Raw genomic sequence first — 13,225 nt, forward strand, 5'->3', positions numbered from 1 at the left:
ATGCAACTTAAAATACAATAGCGAATACAATAAAAAAGACGAATATAAATATATAAAATTAACTTGTAGACATCGACTGATTACGTGTCCGTAAAGTGACTCTAGGCACAGGAGTGTCTGCACACAAGGCGACTGACAGGAAACGGTAAAGTGGCGGTGGTGTGGGTGGATTAATGGCTGGACGTGTTGTTCAGCCCGATGGCATGGGGGAAGTAACTGTTTTTGGGGTCTGGTGGTCTTGCCGTCGATGCTGCCTAACGGCTTCCCTGATGGGAGTAGGACATGCAGGAACGATTATTTCCCTTCCACCATCAGGCCTCTGAGCCAGTGTGGATGACTTCATTACCCTCACCTCTCAACTGGTTCCACAACCTGTGGACTCACTTTCAAGGACTCTACAACTCTTGTCCTCTATCATTTATTTACTTATTTATTTTTAATTTGTCTTCTTTTGCATATTGGTTGTTTGCTGGCATTTGTGCGTAGTTTTTCATTGATTCTGTTGTTTTTCTTTGTTTTACTGTGAATGCCTGCAAGAAAGTGAATCTCAAGGTAGTATATGACATGGATGTACTGTGATTATCAATTTACTTTTTGAACTTCGAGTATTTGCAACCTTGTATCCCAGCTTGTTCTTCGATTTTTGCTCATCCATCAGCTTGCCCAGCACTAGGTTTAGATCTCGCTGGGATTCTGAAATACGAATACATTAGAATGGTGATGATTTCATCTTTAAGGCTGCTGAATTCTCTACCCTGGAGACTTCGGGGGCAGAGACATTGGATATAGTCCAGGGCCAAAGTAGACAGATATCCGAGCTGCAGGGGGATCGCAGGTGTCGTCTGTTGCAGCCGCCCAGGAGAGGAGACACCGAGTTGGTGTGGGAGAGAGCAGGGGCCTCTGGGAGCACTGGAATCTGTACTGGGTCAGGGGTCAGCCTCTCCTGTTGGTGCTGCCAATCAGTACTCGCTCGGTGGAAAACAAGCTGGGCTAGGATAACATCCTATGTAAGATCAATCTACAGGCCAGATTCAGTTCTAATATCATGTGCTTTCTGTGTGGAGTTTGCATGTTCTCCTGGTGACTGCATGGGTTTACCCCAGGTCCTCTGCTTTCCTCCCATATCCCAAAGACAGGGATGTTGATGGGTTAGTTGGCCATTGTAAATTGACTCTAGTGGGTGGGTAACAGGTAGAATTTGGAGCTAGTTTGTGAGACTATGTGCAGAATAAAATGGGATGAGTGGAGAATGGGTGTAAATGGGTGGTAGGTGGGATTGGTTTAGGGATCTTGGTGGGCTGAAGGGCCTGGTTCTGTGTGTATCGCTCTATGACTGTGACTCCAAGATCTGATCATCCATCGCTGTGGAGAAGCTATCTTGCAAAGCCATATGGTTCACCCCTCCTCCCACTGGAGCAGTACCCCAATGAGGGCAATCCGCCATCTTGATAATGATATTTATATAATTATATTGATAATCATATTGGGGATTATTAAGTACATATTAAATACCGTTATGGGATTTGCTGTTCCATTGGATGGACCGATGGCGGTCTAGGCCCTCATGCCTCAGGGTTGCCTGTTGCCAGCTGCCAGGGAAGGAGATGCTGGAGCTGGCTGTGTGCTGCTGGATTCCGTGCCGGGTTGGGTACTGTACACTCCCATCAGTGCTGCCCTCCAGTGTTGGCTCGCTAGAGGACGAGCTGGTTTGTGTTCGTCTGTGGTTACACTCACAGCAGATGTGGAACTGCGGCAGGCTTGCGGAAACGTGGCCCCAGGACAACATCCACGCACCATCAATCTGCAGGCCATGACGTTCAGGGACTTGGGCTACATTATTATTATTATTATTATTATTTTTTGTAACTATATGTTTTTTCTGCTATTGTAATTATATGTGCTGTGTATGACTGTTGATGTTGTGCGACTTGGCCCCAGAGGAGTGTTGTTTCATTTGGCTGCATTATGTGTATGGTTGAATGACAATCAAACTTCAACTTAAGGGAGAGCTGTGCTGTCCAAAGTGCCTCCTTCTGGAAGACCCTGTGGTTTGGACATTGGACCAACTTTGAAGATATGAGGAGTTCTTTGCACCCTGGCCAAACTTCATCCCTCAGCTGACTGTACCGAGGTCAGAAAAAAAAGCAAAATACTGCAGATGCTGACCAGTTCAGAGTGTTGAAAGTGTGCATCGGGCACACGGCAACTGCTCGGGGCAAAACAGAGGTGACGTTTCTAGCCGGTGATCTTCCAGCAGGTTTCTTACTGTGGGATCTTGCTATGCACACATTGTATAGGAATACGAGTGTTGGCGTGTGGCCAGCTAGTTAAGGTGTCAGTCTAGTGATCTGAAGGTCGCTGGTTCGAGCCTCAGCTGAGGCAGCGTGTTGTGTGCAAGGCACTTAACCACACTTTGCTCTGCGACGACACCAGTGTCAAGCTGTATGGGTACTAATACCCTTCCCTGGACAACATCGGTGTCGTGGAGAGGGGAGACTTGCTGCATGGGCAACTGCTTGTCTTCCATACAACCTTGCCCAGGCCTGCACCCTGGAAACCTTCCAAGGCACAAATCCGTGGTCTTACGAGACTAATGGATGCCTATAATAGGAACACGAGCAGACCACCCTCAACTCTGAACGTGCTTTCCTCCCACATCCCAAAGACGTGTGAGCTGATAGGTTAGTTGGTCAGTTAGAATTAAATTTATTTAACTGCATTGGTTCCACAAGCCTTGATGGTTGAACCAACCGCAATCCATCAATGCGAGGTCTGGGAGTTTCCCATGATGCCTGAGCTCCAGAATTTCAACAGCAGCCGTTCATTAGAGGTATCTCTCCATGAATGATTTTATTTGGGTTTTTAAGAGGGCCCAGTCTGCAGGTCACCAGAGGGCAGCAGTGACCCTTCTGTCTCAGGACTGAATGGTGCCTTGTTGCTGGAGAAGGGGCGCTGGGAGCAGGACCTATGTTTAGCTGCTGTAATGTGCCCTGCACTCCTCCCCATCACCTGCTATTTTAGCTCAGCTGACGGGCTGAAGGTCGGGTGTCCTGTGAGCTTCGGAGCCTGAATCAGGTTTTATTTTGCGCGGCTGTGCGATGAAAGCTCCAGCTACCACCCTGTCAGGTTTAATTTTTTTCATTCTTTCCAAGTGAACTAAATTCCAGCTCAGTGAGAAAATGACTTCAGATTCAGGTCAGTTTATTATGTACACCAGGGTGCAATGAAATTCCTTGCTCATGTGAAATAAAGCAGTATATACAGTACTGTACAAAAGCCTTGGCTACCCTAGCTATAGGGTGCCTAAGACCTTTGCACAGTATTGTATGGTAATAATAAATGCAACAAGTCATGTTCAAGTTTAATACTCATTCAAGCGTACATGAAAACACAAATGAAGCAGCTTAACCTCTTGGCCCAAGGTGTAAAGTACAGTACCAGCAGTTGTACACAGCTCAAAGCTCATGGAGCACATACAATTACGATAGCAGAAAAACATGCAGTCACACACACAAGAACAATTAGTAATGTAGCCCGAGTCCCTGAGAGTCTTATCCTGTACATTGATGGTACTTGGGATGTTGTTGGAAAGAACAAGCCCACAGCAGTCCAATCATTGCACACTTGCTCAGCCGCGGACGAATGCAGTCCACTGAGCAAACGCTGGCGGGCAGCACTGAGAGGAGGGGTCGGCTCCAAACCCCACCCCCACTCCATCTGGCATCTCCTCCCCTGGGCGGCTGCACAGGCGACCCCGCAGCACGAGGGTCTGGTCTGTGCTGCAGCCGAGGCAGTGCAGCTGCCCTGCCGTCAGTCCCGCCATTGAGCCAGTGAACCGGACTTGCAGTTTTCCACATTATCAGTGTTGAAGAGAAACGTCCCAGGCACCATTTGTTAGACTGCACACCGACTCCGAGGCAACATGGTCCAGCTCCTCTGCTATTGAGGAACTCACTGATGGGGTGGACCTGTGGTAACTGATGTTCTCAATATCCAGCAGTGTTTTGTGATCATAAAAAAAGATGTGAAGGAAGAATAATTCTACCTTTGATTGGATCCAGAGAGGTTGCCGTGGGTGTGCGTGCCACCATCTTACCAGAGGTCAGTGTGGGCAAAACAGCAGAATGGTGCAAAGATAGTAGTGTAAAACAAATTGCTGAAGTGATAAGAATGGACGAGGTAGAATAAGAGCCCGAAAACATGGGAGAACAACTGGCGAAAGGATATGAAAGAGGTGATTGGTTCAGGAGTCTGATAGCAGCGGGGAAGAAGCTGTTCTTGAATTCGGTCGTCTGGGTTTTCAAGCTGTATCTTCTCTGTATGTCAGTGATAATAAATCCGGTTCTGAATTGCTTCAGAATATTAGAATTCCACAATGCAGAGCAGCTTAGTGAAGGGAATGAGTCAGGAATGGTAGACTGTGGAATTAATGTGTCAGACAATCTGTCTCTGCTTTGTGTGGGAGAGATTGTAATAAAAGGACAAAAAAAATCTTGAAAATAGGTTCCAGAATGTTCTAGCAATGATGTCAGAGGGAAAATCTTATCAATAGGTTGGAATAATTTCCTGCAGGAAACTGTTTCATCCAGATAATCTCTAGATCTCTTGGCAGAAGGGGACAGAATCTTTTGCCCACTGCACTCATTTGAATAACCCTCATTTGCATTAGCCGATGGAGGTGGTGCCAGTGGGTAGTAATGGTCACACTGCGACCCTATCTGGCTGTATTGGCCAGTGTGGCTATTCTGATTTATTTTCAAGTACAGATTCCTTAAGGTTGTTATAGCTGGGGGTGGTAATGGGGTTAAGCTCCCAATACCTATTAACTGCTGCCAATGGTGTGCTCCACAGACAGCCTCTGACGACCAAATCCAGCTCCTGGCCTCCACGTGTGGCTTAACTACTAAGCCTGGTGGAACCGTTTCTATCGACAGAAGAGGCAAAAACGCATTTCTGGCACCTTAAAACCTGTTACTTCGGGCAGATGGGGGCTGGCAGCTCATCAAGGAAAAGAAAAACTCAGATCTCAAACCTCCACTGCCTTGCGGCTATACCCACTTACGTGGAAGGCTTTAGGAATAAACCCTGAGCTCTGGAACTCTGGAACTGAGGTCCCCAAGGCAGTCCTACATTGAGTTCAACACTGACCCGGCAACTCCTGCGATGCTGCTGGTGCCAAACTGTGTCAGTCTCTACCGTTCCCTTGGGTTCCCCAGAAGCATGGAGAGGGGGAGCTTGCTACATGGGCAATAGCTCGCTCTCCAAATCGTTCTGGTTTGTCTTGTGTATCTAGACAGCGAGGACGCGCCATCCATGGTTGACCCCGACCAACGGAGTCCTCAGATTAAGTTCAGCCACAGTAGCTGATGGAAACCTTTGAGAAGGGAAACAGATTTCCAAATAGCTTCCTGTACCTGGAACCTGGGGATCCTGTTGCGGGATTAAAGTAGGATCACAGAGATACCTAATCATTTGGGCCCAGGTGTTGATTACCCATCCCAGTAACAAAGTTTCAAAGTACACTTATTATCAAAAGTACATATATTCATCCTCCCACAGGCAGCCACGAAACAACGAAACACCGTGGAACCCGTTTACAGAAAACATCAGACACTCAGCGTGTGGGAAATAAAGAGCAAATCGGGCAAACAGCAAAAAAACAAGCATATAACGTACAGAATATTAAACATCAGACGGCAGAGTCCCCAGAATGGTCCGAGGTTGATGGCCACTGAGTCAGTTCAGTTTAGCGCCGTGTCAAGTGACTGCAGGCTTCGGCAGCAGAACCAAATCACGCAAATAGCAAAAAAGAGTAACTAGAAACACACGGAACATGAACCATAGAGTCCACAACTGCAGCGTGCGTCCACTGCTGAGGACATTAAACATCAAGCTGGGATTTAAACATTAATTATCACTCGTGAGGAGTTTGCAGTCACATTTTGTTCACAAATCTCCTTTAAAAACGCTGGAGACATTTTGCTGCTTCTCACTGCCTGTCATGCCACTAGCATTTAGGGCAGCAATGACAGTCCTCCATCTCTGGCTGTCTTCAGGATTTCCTTCAGCATGTCAGTAGCTCCCTCTCGTTTTCATTACTGTCATTCCTGCAAGTCCTGGGTGGAGAGTCAGGAATACCGTTGCACTCAGATGCAGAAGGATTCTTCATTGCTGGTTCCATAACAATTTTGTTTTCCCAGTCAGAGTTGTTAGCCCTGAGCTGAACCCCCAAACCCGGAGGACCAGTGGACCACTCTGAGTCTCTCCTCTACCATTTGACCTGTGTGACATGCGAGACCCTACCAAGAGCCAAAGCACAAGACCCTAACTCTAGCCAACGTGGCTCTCCAGGTCATTGAGGTACACAAGCCTCCAAACTACAGCAAGGTTGTAGTCCTCTTGGAGGATTTTCTTGCTAGTTACCCTCAAAGTGTTGCTTGCCTGGCACTATCTTGTTGGAGGTGCTATATAAACAGAAGTCACAGTACCACACATCAAAGTTGCTGGTGAACGCAGCAGGCCAGGCAGCATCTCTAGGAAGAGGTACAGTGGACGTTTCAGGCTGAGACCCTTCATCAGGACTAACTGAAGGAAGTTCTCCTGACGAAGGGTCTTGGCCTGAAACGTCGACTGTACCTCTTCCTAGAGATGCTGCCTGGCCTGCTGCGTTCACTAGCAACTTGGATGTGTGTTGCTTGAATTTCCAGCATCTGCAGAATTCCTGTTGTTTGCGTTGAGAAGTCACAGTAGCTGTGTGCATAAGAGATTCTGCAAATGCTGGAAATCCAGAGCAGCACACACAAAGTTTTGCAGGAACTCAGCAGGTCAGGCAGCATCTCTAGAGGGGAATAAACCCAATGAGGATCTCAGCCCAAAGCATTGACTGTTTATTCCTTTCCACAGATGCTGCCTGACCTGCCGAGTTCCTCCAGAATTTTGTGTGTGTTACAATTAGTGTACAGAATGTTAGCCGGCTAATGCTGCCATTTTGACCCAATCCCATAATCACTTGCTCATCTGTGGGAATATGACAAGTTTATTGTCATGTATACATCAGTAACCATTGCCACAAGGCTACAGAAGTTAGAGATCGGAGTTTTCCTTCTGAACGATTTGCTAACCCCGGCTGGCAAGCCCCATCTTTCCGAAGTGACTGGTTCTAAGGTGCCAGTAACCTGCATTTGCCCCTTCTCCTGTCAGTAGAAATGGTTCTGCTGGGTTTAGTAGCTAAGCCGCACGTGAAAGCCAGGAACTGGACTTGGTTGTCAGAGGATGGTTGAGATCCTCACTGCTACATATGCACAGAGTAGTAGTACCACTTCTGCAGGCAGCTTGTTCCACGCTCTCTCCACTTGAGTGAAGACATTCCCCCTCAGGTTCCCCTTAAATGCTTCAGCTTTCTCCCTTAACCTATGACCTCTAGTTTTAGCCTCACCCAACCTCAATGGAAAAAACCTCGTAGCATTTATCCTATTTGTATCCCTCAGAATTTGGTATTTGTCCGTTCCTGATGTCCCATGCCATAAGATGTAGGTAGGCATGGTCTTTCCACGACCATGATTGTTCTTGGCAAATTTTTCTACAGAGGTGGCTTGCCACTGCCATTTTCTGGGCAGTGTCTTTACAAGATGGGTGACCCCATCCATTATTAGTACTCTTCAGAGATTGTCTGCGTGGAGTCAGTGGTCACATAACCAGGACTTGTGATCTGCACCGGCTGCTCATACGACCATCCACCACTTGCTCCCGTGGCTTCACATGACCCTGATCGGGGGTGGGGAGGGAGGGGGGGCCAAGCAGGTGCTACATCTTGCCCAATGATAACCTGCAGGCTACTGGAGGGAAGGAGCACCTTACACCTCCTTTGGTAGAGACTTACTTCCACCCGGTCACCCTAATTTTGTACACCTCTCTCAAATCTCCCCTCATCCTCCTGCACTCCAGGCAATAAAGTCCTAACCCAATCATCCTTTCCCAATAATTCAGGTCCTCAAGTCCCACGCATGATTAACTCTGGCCTCAACCAACATATGTAAAGAGAAAAGTGTAACTTGGCCAGAGTCTGATTATTACAGATTGGGGCCTGTTCTGCGCCATATAACAGGTGACTGCAATTCAAGTGGTGGTGTGTAAGGCACTACATAAGTTCAGGTTTTTTTTTTGTTTTCAAGTGCTTATATTACAAGTTTGGGCCTGGATTATTGTTGCCCCTTGAGTTAGATTCGTAGAGTTACTAATTGTGCAAACGTGCTTTCTAAATGAAGTTTTTTTTTGAAAAGCTCTTCCTGATGGAGTTTAAATGTCACAATATCATCCGTTGGGTTCTGCAGTTGGAAAGTGGGAGAGCCTCCAACTGCAGCCCTTGCTACGGTTGATATCACTGCTGAAGAATGGCAGATTCTGCCAAGTGATACTTTCTCCTCTTCTATTTTTACCTCCTGTTAATTAAAATGCCGTTGCAGAGATATTGGAGAACAACTTGCACTCTTCTATTGCCTGTAACACAGTGAAACTTCTTGGGGTTTGGGGGAGGTGGTGTACGTCAGGGCATTGAGCAATATTCAAAGTAAATTTATTATCAGAGTATGAAATTTTCTCTCAGGCATTCACTGCGGAACAAAGCTTATGAGCTGTTTGTCCCTTTGCCATCAGGGAGGAGGCTACGTAGCATCCACGCCAGGACCATCAAGCTTAGAACAGTTATTTCCCCCAAGCAGTAAGGCTGATCAACATCTCCACCCGCTAACCCATCGCTCCACACCCACAACCACCACTACTTTATTATTTCCTGTCAGTCACCTTTTGTGCTGACACTCCTGTGCTTTATGGATGTACAATCAATCTATGTATGTAAATTATTCTACTTATTTTATTGTGTTTCTTTATAAATAGATGTTTTTCAAGTGTCATTTTTTTTGTGCTGCATCGGATCCAAAGTAACCATTATTTTGTTTCCTTTTACACTTGTGTCCTGGAAAAGACATTAAACAATCCTAAATATTGAAATACAATAGAATTAATGAAAAACTACACATGAAGACTGACAAAGAATCAATGTGCTAAAGAAGACAAAATCTACAAATACAAAAAAACATATATTAATAAAGCCAAATACAAACGTAAGTAATACTGAGAACATGAGTTGTAGAGTCCCTGAAAGTGAGTGTGTAGGTTATGGAATCAGTTTAGTGTTGAGGTGAGTGAAGTTATCCACGCTGATTGAGTGATGAGCTGAGTGAAGTTATCCGTGCTGATTGATGAGCTGAGTGAAGTTATCCACACTGATTCACTGTTGAGGTGAGTGAAGTTATCCACACTGATTCACTGTTGAGGTGAGTGAAGTTATCCACACTGATTCAGTGATGAGGTGAGTGAAGTTATCCACACTGATTCAGTGATGAGGTGAGTGAAGTTATCCACACTGATTCAGTGATGAGCTGAGTGAAGTTATCCACGCTGATTCACTGTTGAGGTGAGTGAAGTTATCCACACTGATTCACTGTTGAGGTGAGTGAAGTTATCCACACTGATTCACTGTTGAGGTGAGTGAAGTTATCCACACTGATTCACTGTTGAGGTGAGTGAAGTTATCCACACTGATTCAGTGATGAGGTGAGTGAAGTTATCCATGCTGATTGAGTGATGAGCTGAGTGAAGTTATCCGTGCTGATTGATGAGCTGAGTGAAGTTATCCACACTGATTCACTGTTGAGGTGAGTGAAGTTATCCACACTGATTCACTGTTGAGGTGAGTGAAGTTATCCACACTGATTCAGTGTTGAGGTGAGTGAAGTTATCCACACTGATTCATTGATGAGCTGAGTGAAGTTATCCACACTGATTCACTGTTGAGGTGAGTGAAGTTATCCACACTGATTCACTGATGAGGTGAGTGAAGTTATCCACACTGATTCACTGTTGAGGTGAGTGAAGTTATCCACACTGATTCACTGTTGAGGTGAGTGAAGTTATCCACACTGATTCAGTGATGAGGTGAGTGAAGTTATCCATGCTGATTGAGTGATGAGCTGAGTGAAGTTATCCGTGCTGATTGATGAGGTGAGTGAAGTTATCCACACTGATTCACTGTTGAGGTGAGTGAAGTTATCCACACTGATTCACTGTTGAGGTGAGTGAAGTTATCCACACTGATTCAGTGATGAGGTGAGTGAAGTTATCCACGCTGATTGAGTGATGAGCTGAGTGAAGTTATCCGTGCTGATTGATGAGGTGAGTGAAGTTATCCACACTGATTCACTGATGAGGTGAGTGAAGTTATCCACACTGATTCACTGTTGAGGTGAGTGAAGTTATCCACACTGATTCACTGATGAGGTGAGTGAAGTTATCCACACTGATTCACTGATGAGGTGAGTGAAGTTATCCACACTGATTCACTGTTGAGGTGAGTGAAGTTATCCACACTGATTCAGTGATGAGGTGAGTGAAGTTATCCACGCTGATTGAGTGATGAGCTGAGTGAAGTTATCCGTGCTGATTGATGAGGTGAGTGAAGTTATCCACACTGATTCACTGATGAGGTGAGTGAAGTTATCCACACTGATTCACTGTTGAGGTGAGTGAAGTTATCCACACTGATTCAGTGATGAGGTGAGTGAAGTTATCCATGCTGATTGAGTGATGAGCTGAGTGAAGTTATCCGTGCTGATTGATGAGCTGAGTGAAGTTATCCACACTGATTCACTGTTGAGGTGAGTGAAGTTATCCACACTGATTCACTGTTGAGGTGAGTGAAGTTATCCACACTGATTCAGTGATGAGGTGAGTGAAGTTATCCATGCTGATTGAGTGATGAGCTGAGTGAAGTTATCCGTGCTGATTGATGAGGTGAGTGAAGTTATCCACACTGATTCACTGATGAGGTGAGTGAAGTTATCCACACTGATTCACTGTTGAGGTGAGTGAAGTTATCCACACTGATTCAGTGATGAGGTGAGTGAAGTTATCCATGCTGATTGAGTGATGAGCTGAGTGAAGTTATCCGTGCTGATTGATGAGGTGAGTGAAGTTATCCACACTGATTCACTGTTGAGGTGAGTGAAGTTATCCACACTGATTCAGTGATGAGGTGAGTGAAGTTATCCACGCTGATTGAGTGATGAGCTGAGTGAAGTTATCCGTGCTGATTGATGAGGTGAGTGAAGTTATCCACACTGATTCACTGTTGAGGTGAGTGAAGTTATCCACACTGATTCACTGTTGAGGTGAGTGAAGTTATCCACACTGATTCAGTGATGAGGTGAGTGAAGTTATCCACGCTGATTGAGTGATGAGCTGAGTGAAGTTATCCGTGCTGATTGATGAGGTGAGTGAAGTTATCCACACTGATTCACTGTTGAGGTGAGTGAAGTTATCCACACTGATTCACTGTTGAGGTGAGTGAAGTTATCCACACTGATTCAGTGATGAGGTGAGTGAAGTTATCCATGCTGATTGAGTGATGAGCTGAGTGAAGTTATCCGTGCTGATTGATGAGGTGAGTGAAGTTATCCACACTGATTCACTGTTGAGGTGAGTGAAGTTATCCACACTGATTCAGTGATGAGGTGAGTGAAGTTATCCACGCTGATTGAGTGATGAGCTGAGTGAAGTTATCCGTGCTGATTGATGAGGTGAGTGAAGTTATCCACACTGATTCACTGATGAGGTGAGTGAAGTTATCCACACTGATTCACTGTTGAGGTGAGTGAAGTTATCCACACTGATTCAGTGATGAGGTGAGTGAAGTTATCCACACTGATTCAGTGATGAGATTGGAGAATGATAAAGTTGTAACTCATGGACATGGGCCCTTCAGCCAATGATTGTCGAGCACCCAACTGTACTGACCTCATTGACCTGCACAGTCTATAGTCTCCATGCTTTGGAGACTCAAGTGTTTATCTACTTAAATCTTTATTTTTATATAGAGACACAGCACAGTAAAAGGCCCTTCCAGTCCAATGAGCCTGTGCTGTCCAGTTACACCCTTGTGACCAATTAACCAACTAACCAGTACGTCTCTAGACTGTGTGAGGAAACTGGAGCATTCAGAGGAAACCCACGTGGTCATGGGGAGAACGTACAAACTCCTTATAGACAGCTGCGGGAATTGAACCTGTGTCACTGGCACAGTAACTGCTACACAACTGCAGGGTACTACTATAACACAGTGGCCAGCATGATCTTATTACAGCTCGGGGCATTCTGGAGTTCAATTCCAGTGCCGTCTGTAAGGAGTTTGTACGTTCTCTCCATGTGTGCATGGGTCTCCTCTGGGTGCTCTGTTTCCTCCCATATTCCAAAAACACAGGGGTTAGTAAGTTAATTGGTTATTGTAAATTTCTGAGTGGTATGGGTTGTTGGCCCGGAAGGACGTGTTCCACGCTCTATCTCCAAATAAATAAATAAATGACGGTGTACCCTAACGTGAGAGATTCTATCTCTATCACTCACTCAGGCTGTGGATTCCAGATTCAGCCACCCTCTGGGTGGAAAAAGTTATTCCCCTCTAATCCTGTCACTCTTTACCCTGAGATGGTGATTTGACAACATGTGTCAATGATATTTAAAACCTGATTCTGATTCTGAACCTATTCCTTCTAGGTTTAGATAACCTCTCCTTTGGGGGGATTTGCCATATTTATGTTTACCACTAACCTGAACTGATTCTACAAACTATAGATTTACTGTCAAGGACTCCTTACAACTCCTGTTCTCAGTATTATTTTATTTGCACAGATTGCCTTCTTTTGCTGATTGGTGTTTATCACCCTTTGTCTGTTTTGTATAGTTTTTTTCATAAATTCTATTTATTTATTTATTTATCCATCTTTCCCTCCCTCCTTCCCTCCCTCTGTCTCTCCATCCTTCCTTCCCTCCCTCCCTCCCTCCCTCCCTCCCTTCATCCATCCATCCCTCCTGGAACAGGCTCTTCCAGCCCAGTGAGCCAATGCCACCCAGCAACCCATCGACTTAACCCAGGGGTTCCAAACCCTTTTTTATGCCATGGACCCCTACCGTGAACCGAGAGGTCCATGGGCCCCAGGTTCAGAAACCTTAATTTAAACCTAGCTTAATCGCAGGAGAATTTACAATGACCAACTAACCTACTAACTGCTGTGTTTCTGGAATGTGGCAGGAAATTGGAGCATCTGGAAGAAACCCATGTGGTTATGGGGAGAACGTACAAACTCCTTACAGACAGCGCTGGAAGTCAACTCTG

General features: G+C 45.5%; 1 protein-coding gene across 4 annotated transcripts in view; it reads left to right on the forward strand.

Moving 5' to 3' along the window:
* miga1 (mitoguardin 1) overlaps nucleotides 1-13,225 on the forward strand; it is a 128,142-nt gene that overhangs the window by 41,497 nt on the left and 73,420 nt on the right. The gene's annotated exons all lie outside the window — the stretch shown is intronic.

Source organism: Mobula hypostoma, chromosome 12, assembly GCF_963921235.1.
Source record: "Mobula hypostoma chromosome 12, sMobHyp1.1, whole genome shotgun sequence".
In the NCBI taxonomy this organism is placed as follows: Eukaryota; Metazoa; Chordata; class Chondrichthyes; order Myliobatiformes; family Myliobatidae; genus Mobula; species Mobula hypostoma.